Source organism: Pezoporus flaviventris, unplaced genomic scaffold (genome assembly GCF_033815535.1).
Source record: "Pezoporus flaviventris isolate CSIRO_AGI_PZ_B2104156 unplaced genomic scaffold, CSIRO_AGI_Pfla_v1 ptg000031l, whole genome shotgun sequence".
Taxonomy (NCBI): domain Eukaryota; kingdom Metazoa; phylum Chordata; class Aves; order Psittaciformes; family Psittacidae; genus Pezoporus; species Pezoporus flaviventris.
In genome coordinates, this window is record NW_026892579.1 from 16,135,537 (window position 1) to 16,142,500 (window position 6,964).

Here is a 6,964-nt window from a genome sequence, read left to right on the forward strand (position 1 = left end):
CTGGTCTCCAGCTGGACATTGAGCCATTGACCACAACTCTTTGTGTGTGGCCATCCAGCCAGTTCTTTATCCACAGAGTGGTCCATCCATCAAATTGATGTCTCTCCAATTTAGAGACAAGGATGTAGTGTGGGACAATATCAAAAGCTTTGCACAAGTCCAGGTAGATGACATCAACTGCTCTACCCCTGTCCATCAGTTCTGTAGCCCCATCACAGAAGGCCACCAAATTGGTCAGTCAGGATTTCTCCTTAGTGAAGCCATGCTGGCTGTCACCAAGCACCTAGTTGATTTTCATGTGCCTTAGCATGCCTTCCAGGAGAATCTGCTCCAAGATTTTGCCAGGCACAGAGGTGAGACTGACTGGTCTGTAGTTCCCTGGGTCATCCATTTTCCCCTTCTTGAAAATGTAGGTTATATTTCCCTTTTTCCAGTGGTCAGGAACTTCATCTGACTGCCATGATTTCTCAAATAATTTGAGGGCCAGCAGCTTAGCAACTGCAGTGATACTGCAGATATTTTCAAGATATTTGTAACGGTCTCATTATATATGTAGCACTCATACATACACATAACATGACTGAAATAATTCAGTAAACATTTTAAAAAGGTAGCAGGTAGGTCATATTAGTTGCATTAATAACAGCTCCTAAGCTGATTTAAATTGACTTAAATGACTTAAGCATTGCCATGTGAACCTCTATCAGATGAGGACTGGCCTCTACCTGAAGAAACATAAGAAAATCAATAGCAGCAGCAGCTTAATGAAGATAGGGAACACTGTAAATGCCAAAATATCCATCTAGAGAGCAAAGAGGGCTGAGGAGGTCTGACAACTTAAAAAATACTTAATTTATAAAACAAATAAATCATAAAATTACTCAAAATGAAAAATTTATTTTTATTTCAAATGGTGACCAGTTGCCTCCTTGCAACTTTCTTTCCATATGTCACTTCTGAATTATTAAATCACCTGCCTCAATAAAGATAGATTTATAGTATTTAGCATGGAACATCCAGTCTGCAATGGAGTCATACAAAATATATCTTTGTTAGTACCAGTCTTCTGGTAGGGTTTTAGCATGAATGATATCTAATAGGCTGTTTAGAAAAGACAGGCCCAGCAGATGTGGAGGGGGAGTTGCTATTTATGTTTGGGATAGACTGGAGAGTATGGAATTCTGTCTGGGGACAGGTGAGCAGTCAACAGAGAGCTTGTGAGTCAGGGTTAAAGGGAGAACCGCAATGGGGGACATTACTGTAGGTATTTGTTACAGACCGCCTGATCAAGAGGAATCTGTGGATGAAGTGCTCTATAGACAGATAGGACCAGATTCATGTTCACACGCCCTTGTCCTCATGGGGGACTTCAACCACCCTGATACCTGGTAATGCACAGCACAAGCAATCCAGGAGGTTCCTCGACTGGGTGGAAGACAACTTCCTTCTGCAAGTAATAGAGGAGCAACAAGTAGAGGTCCCATGCTTGACCTCGTGCTCACCAACAGGGAAGGGCTGGTTGGAAATGTGACACTCAAGGGTAGCCTTGGTTGTGTGATCATGAGATGCTCAAATTCAGGATCCTCAGGGTTAGGAATGGGTGGCCTGGAAAAAATACAGGGCTGTTGTCCGTGAAGCTAGGGACCACATTAGGGAAGCTAGGGACCACGTTATGAAAGTTAAGGACCAGCTACAATTAAACTTGGCTAGGGTTGTTAAGGGTAACAGGAAGGGATTCTATAGGTACATAGTGAATAAAAGACAGACTAGGGACAACATAGGCCCCCTCCAGAAGCTCTCAGAAGAACTGGATAACCTGGATTTGGAGAAGGCTGAGGTTCTGAATGACTTCTTTGCCTCAGTCTTCACTGGCAAAGGCTCTGACCTCATCACCCAAGTCTTGGAAGGCAGAAGCAGGGACTGTGATAATAAAGACCCTGGACCCACTGTAGGAGAGGATCTGGTTTGAGACCATCTTAACCTGAGCATGCACAAGTCCATGAGACCTGATGAAATCCATCCACGGGTCCTGAAGGAGCTGGTGAATGAAGATGCTAAGCCTCTGTCCATCATATTTGAAAAATCATGGCAGTCAGGTGAAGCTCCTGATGACTGGAAAAAGGGAAATTTGACCCCCATTTTCAAGAAGGGGAAAATGGATGACCCAGGGAACTACAGACCAGTCAGTCTCACCTCTGCACCTGGCAAAATCTTGGAGCAGATTCTCCGGAAGGCATGCTAATGCCCATGAAAAACAACCAGGTGCTTGGTGACAATAAGAACAGCTAGTGGTATACAGATCTGGGAGACTTCTTTAGGAAAATTAGGATATCATGACAGCCATTCAGAAATTTCTGCAATAAGATGGGGATTTGTAAAACCTGCCTGCGCACCTCTGTCATATTGCTCAATGCAATATGGCTATAATGACTATAAGAGATATACCAACAGAGAAAGGGAATTATTAATGTCATTATATAAAGCATTTTGAGACTTCCTCTGTAAAATGTGTGCAATGGTTAACCAAAAATATGAAAGGATGAGGGAGAGTAAAAATAAGCTTTTTAAAAGTATGTGTATGACATAAAGAATGAGAAAATTTTGTTTTGGCTATTAGATAATTCTGGCAGGAAAATAAATGAAAAAAAAAACACCTTTCTATTAGTTAAACCATTTATCTGATTATTCATGAGCTTTCTTTAATTGCCATGTTTATAAATCCCTATTGTATCACTTTTCTGCTGCCCATCTGAGTATCCTAACTACTGACTTATAAAATACAGATCTCATACACTCAAATACAATTAATGCAATTATTTAAATAATGTAGAAATTATTATATGTCTAAGAATCCATGAAAAAAGAAAAAAAAAAAAAGAAGTTATTTCCATGGTCAGGCAATCTGCTGGGAAATTTAAACCTTAAATTTGAGCCCAGTGTCTGCCTGTACTGTGTTCAAAGGTGTCCCATATTTTAGGTAATAGCTATTTTGAAACCTTGTAACTTGCTGTACTTCATTCAAACTAAAAATCTGAGCTGAGAGACCTTTCATAGGTCAGAATTGTCTGTGCCCCCACCCCCCCAAAAAAAAAAAAAAAAGGTTATTTTCAATAAGTCAAAAGTTTTAGAACAAAACCATCAAAGTTTCAGTCTTTAAAACCACATTTAAAATGTATTAGAATAGACCAAGAACTTCCAATTGGAATACAAAGGGATTTGGTTGCAGAATATTTCATTATTTGGGAACAACTAACTCTGGAAAGCAATAAATTTGTCTGAATACAGTGACTCTGAACAGCTAGAGAACTGGAGAATGACAGCTTTTAATTTGTGTTTGTATTGTCCTTATCATCCCAGGGTTGTTATGGGGTGCTATCTTACAAATGATCAATGAAAAAAAGAAAATATCTCATCAGTGTCATCTTTCTTGTGATCCTAAATTCAGTACAAATACGAGAATGTCTTGAAAATCACTGCATTTTGTTGTTTTTTTTTAAAGCTGTGAGGTATTTATGATGATATTCATTGTATCCAGTGTAAGACCTGCCTTCTATTTAGTATAGTAATGGTTTGGAAATAGAACAATTATTGCTATACTGAGGGTTGCATGCAGTGTACAGCACAACATCAGTGGCAAAGACAAAGCTGTAATCTGCACCCTACTGATAAGGTCAGGTTACTATCTTCTCTAGATCTTACAAAAAATTGAGGTGCTTCTCTGTCAGTCATATATTTTTTACCTAGCACTAGGCTACCTGACTTTCTTCATGTGCCCTCTCTCCCCTAACCACCCCTTTAACATATACTTGTAGATTACACAATCTTTCTCTAAGATTGACATATTGCCTCACCTGTATCAGAAAGATGTGCTTAGCCCCCTGACAGAGCTTGACTTTGTTAAGGAAGGGCCCTAGCTGAAATAGCTCCCACTAGCCCTGTAGTTTTTTAAGTCTTTAAAATTTTTTAATGTCCTGATTATTTTTTAAGTTCTTGAAGTAATGGAGTCCCATTCCTAGATATGACTTACAAGTACTCTTAGACTATAAATAAGAATAATAGGAAAAAAGCACTATAAAATAATAAATAGCCATTAAAAACTGTGTCTTCTTCACTTGGTCTTCTCCCAGATTATTACAGTAGTATTTATTGCAATTTCTATTTCTCATTATAAATGGCAAATTATTAGATAAGATTGAAACTTTCATGCCTTAAAGTTATGTATGTCCCTCCTTACTTTGCCAGACTACTAGGTGGTAAAGCACCAGGTTTGTTACAAAGGTGCCAGCTGCACTGAGAGCTTGAACTGTGTTATATGCCTCTCTGAATAAGTGCTCTTTAGAATGGATGCATATGTTATTTCTCTTTATTCCTCATAACTTAGTTGCCCATCACAAGCACCTCTCTTCTCCAAATATGGACATTTAGCATTTAATAAACCTTTAGATATAACTAGGTAATCTGAGTAATAAGTAGGGGGCAAAAGATGACTTCTCTGAAATACAGGTGTAGAGCCTTGTATCTTCTTTGTACTCCCATATTTCATATTTTAGGAATAGGGTCACCCTCAGATATTTTTTTTTCCTTTGGAGATAGGAATGATGATCCATTCAATTTCATTCAACCCAGATATGAAATTAGTTCACTACTAGGAATACTGTTTTAGGTCATTCTAATTTCAGTATCTGCTTTTTACTAAATTGTATAACTGCAATAAAATTTAAGCACACTATTTGAATATAAATTCATTCCTCTCTTTATAAAAAGAGGACCTAACAAAGTTGGATTTGTTTCAACAGAGTTATATATTAGCTTAAGCCTGGATTGGAAGGTTTTAAAAATAGGAATTAACTTTTACTCTTAAAACAATTTATGTTGGATTCTGGAATACATCATATCACTGAGATCAAAAGTTTATTAATTTGTTTAATTTTCAAGAAACTGAAGTCAAAACAAAGAAATGTTTCTATTATGCGATGCTAATTTATGGACAGAAATAAATACAGCTCAATTACTTCTGCTTGGTTTTGATGTCTCATAATTCTTTTTTTCTTCTTTTTTTTTTTCTCAATTTCCATTCAGTGTTAATCATTAATAAAAATATTCAAATGCATGTAGGCTAGGAACTAATTGCCTGTAGAACAGTATTAGAAAAGCATCCACTTAAACATTGCTTTATCAAGTGTCTGATCAAAGAAACGTGTTCTATTTTATTTTGCTTTTGTATTTCTGCTTTGATTTTTTATTCTATATTCTTAAAAATGACCAGAAGCCTTCTGAATTCAAAGTGTTCTGGAAAAATTAAAAAAAAACACAACCAAACAACAAAAAAAAGCCAAAAAAAACAAACAAACAACCAAAACAGTTAGCTTATGCAATTTATTTTCTATAGCCCCATTGCTGATGGCATTAAAAGAGAACTAAAGAGGGCTAATACAGTCAGTCAAGACCTACACTATCACTTTCATAATTTTTGTGCAACATATATATTTCAAACCTGTAATATGTGGTCACTCTGTTTACAGATTTTAAAATATTGATAAATCACTACCTTTCTTACAGTTCCCTGGAGCTTTTCGCATCTCCAGGACTTATTGAAAATCAACATTACTGGCTCATAAAAACCCTTGCTCAGCTCTTCTAATAGTTTTGGATTCAGATTATTAATCCTGATTCTTTGAAATATCTAACTTTACTACAAACTGCTGTTACATATTTTTCTGAGTTACTGTTGGAATGGAAGATATTCGTGTATTATTATACTAAAAGAAACATTTATTAGATGGTTCTTTATTGTTAGAAAGGCTGACATTTCTACTGCAGAAAAATACCATAGGATTAATCCTTTTTTCTAGTATATTTATATTTAAATTTCCTCTAATTCAAAGCATCCTAGATTCTGCTTTTTTTCTTTGGTGTCTCTCAATAGTCTTCTACAAGTTTTAGGTGTTACAGAAGTTATGACTTTGTCACCTTTTCCCACTTGTTTCTTAAATTAGAATGCTCATTAATGATCTTTAGTTGAATTCACTACATTAGTTGTGTTGGTTTCAGGCTTTGGGTTTTTTCCCTCCCATAGTTTTAAATTTAGTCTTTGTTGCTTTCTTACTTTCCATTTTCACTTGTGCTGTCTTGTTTCCATTGATCCTGCAAGCAAACGTTTTCTCTCTTCCCAAATAGTGCTGCCAATAAACTACATGGAAAAAAGCAACATTGAGGCAATGAAAAAAAAGCACCTTTTCCTTGCCAAAGAATAATTTGGTGTTACCAATAGTGCAAATTTCCTGAGAATAGGAAAATTATTAGACATCTGGAATGGTTAAAGAATCATTAACATCCTGTGCCTTAGGCATATTTGCTATAATTAACTCTGCCAGGGCAGTGAACTAAAAATTCCCAATAAATTTTACTATAAAGAAACATATTTTGAGAGGTAAAAAAAAGCCCAAAACTACCTAAGGTTGTGTCCTACAAAAAGTTGTCTCATTATCTACTTTTTTCTTTACTTTGGGCTTGATGATGCATCTACCATTCCTGGTGGCTAGAATTTGCAAGCTCTAGTTTCCTGGGAACCGGCAGTGTTGCTATTCATCTATTGTTGGTGATGTACACAGGTCCTTCTTTTGGTGAGTTCTCTGTATCGCTTTTCTTACATGATGGGCTACACTGTACATTGCTGCTCCGTACCTGTAAAACACAGCCGAGGGGAGGTGCCATGCTCTACAGTAGAGCGGGAAGGCTCTGGAGATCTTCTAAAAGGACATGTGACTGAGCAGGAAAATGGAGAATTGGAGCTTGCTGCCTACTAATTCAAGGCTGAAAAGAATGAAATCTATGCAAGCCCTAAACAAGAAATGTAGCATAAAAGTTAGGTAGAGAAATATATCCTTATCTTGCAGTTGGATTTCTCTTTACATCTTGGTAATAAAAACAAGTATTTCTGGCTATATTGCAAGGATGAAATTTT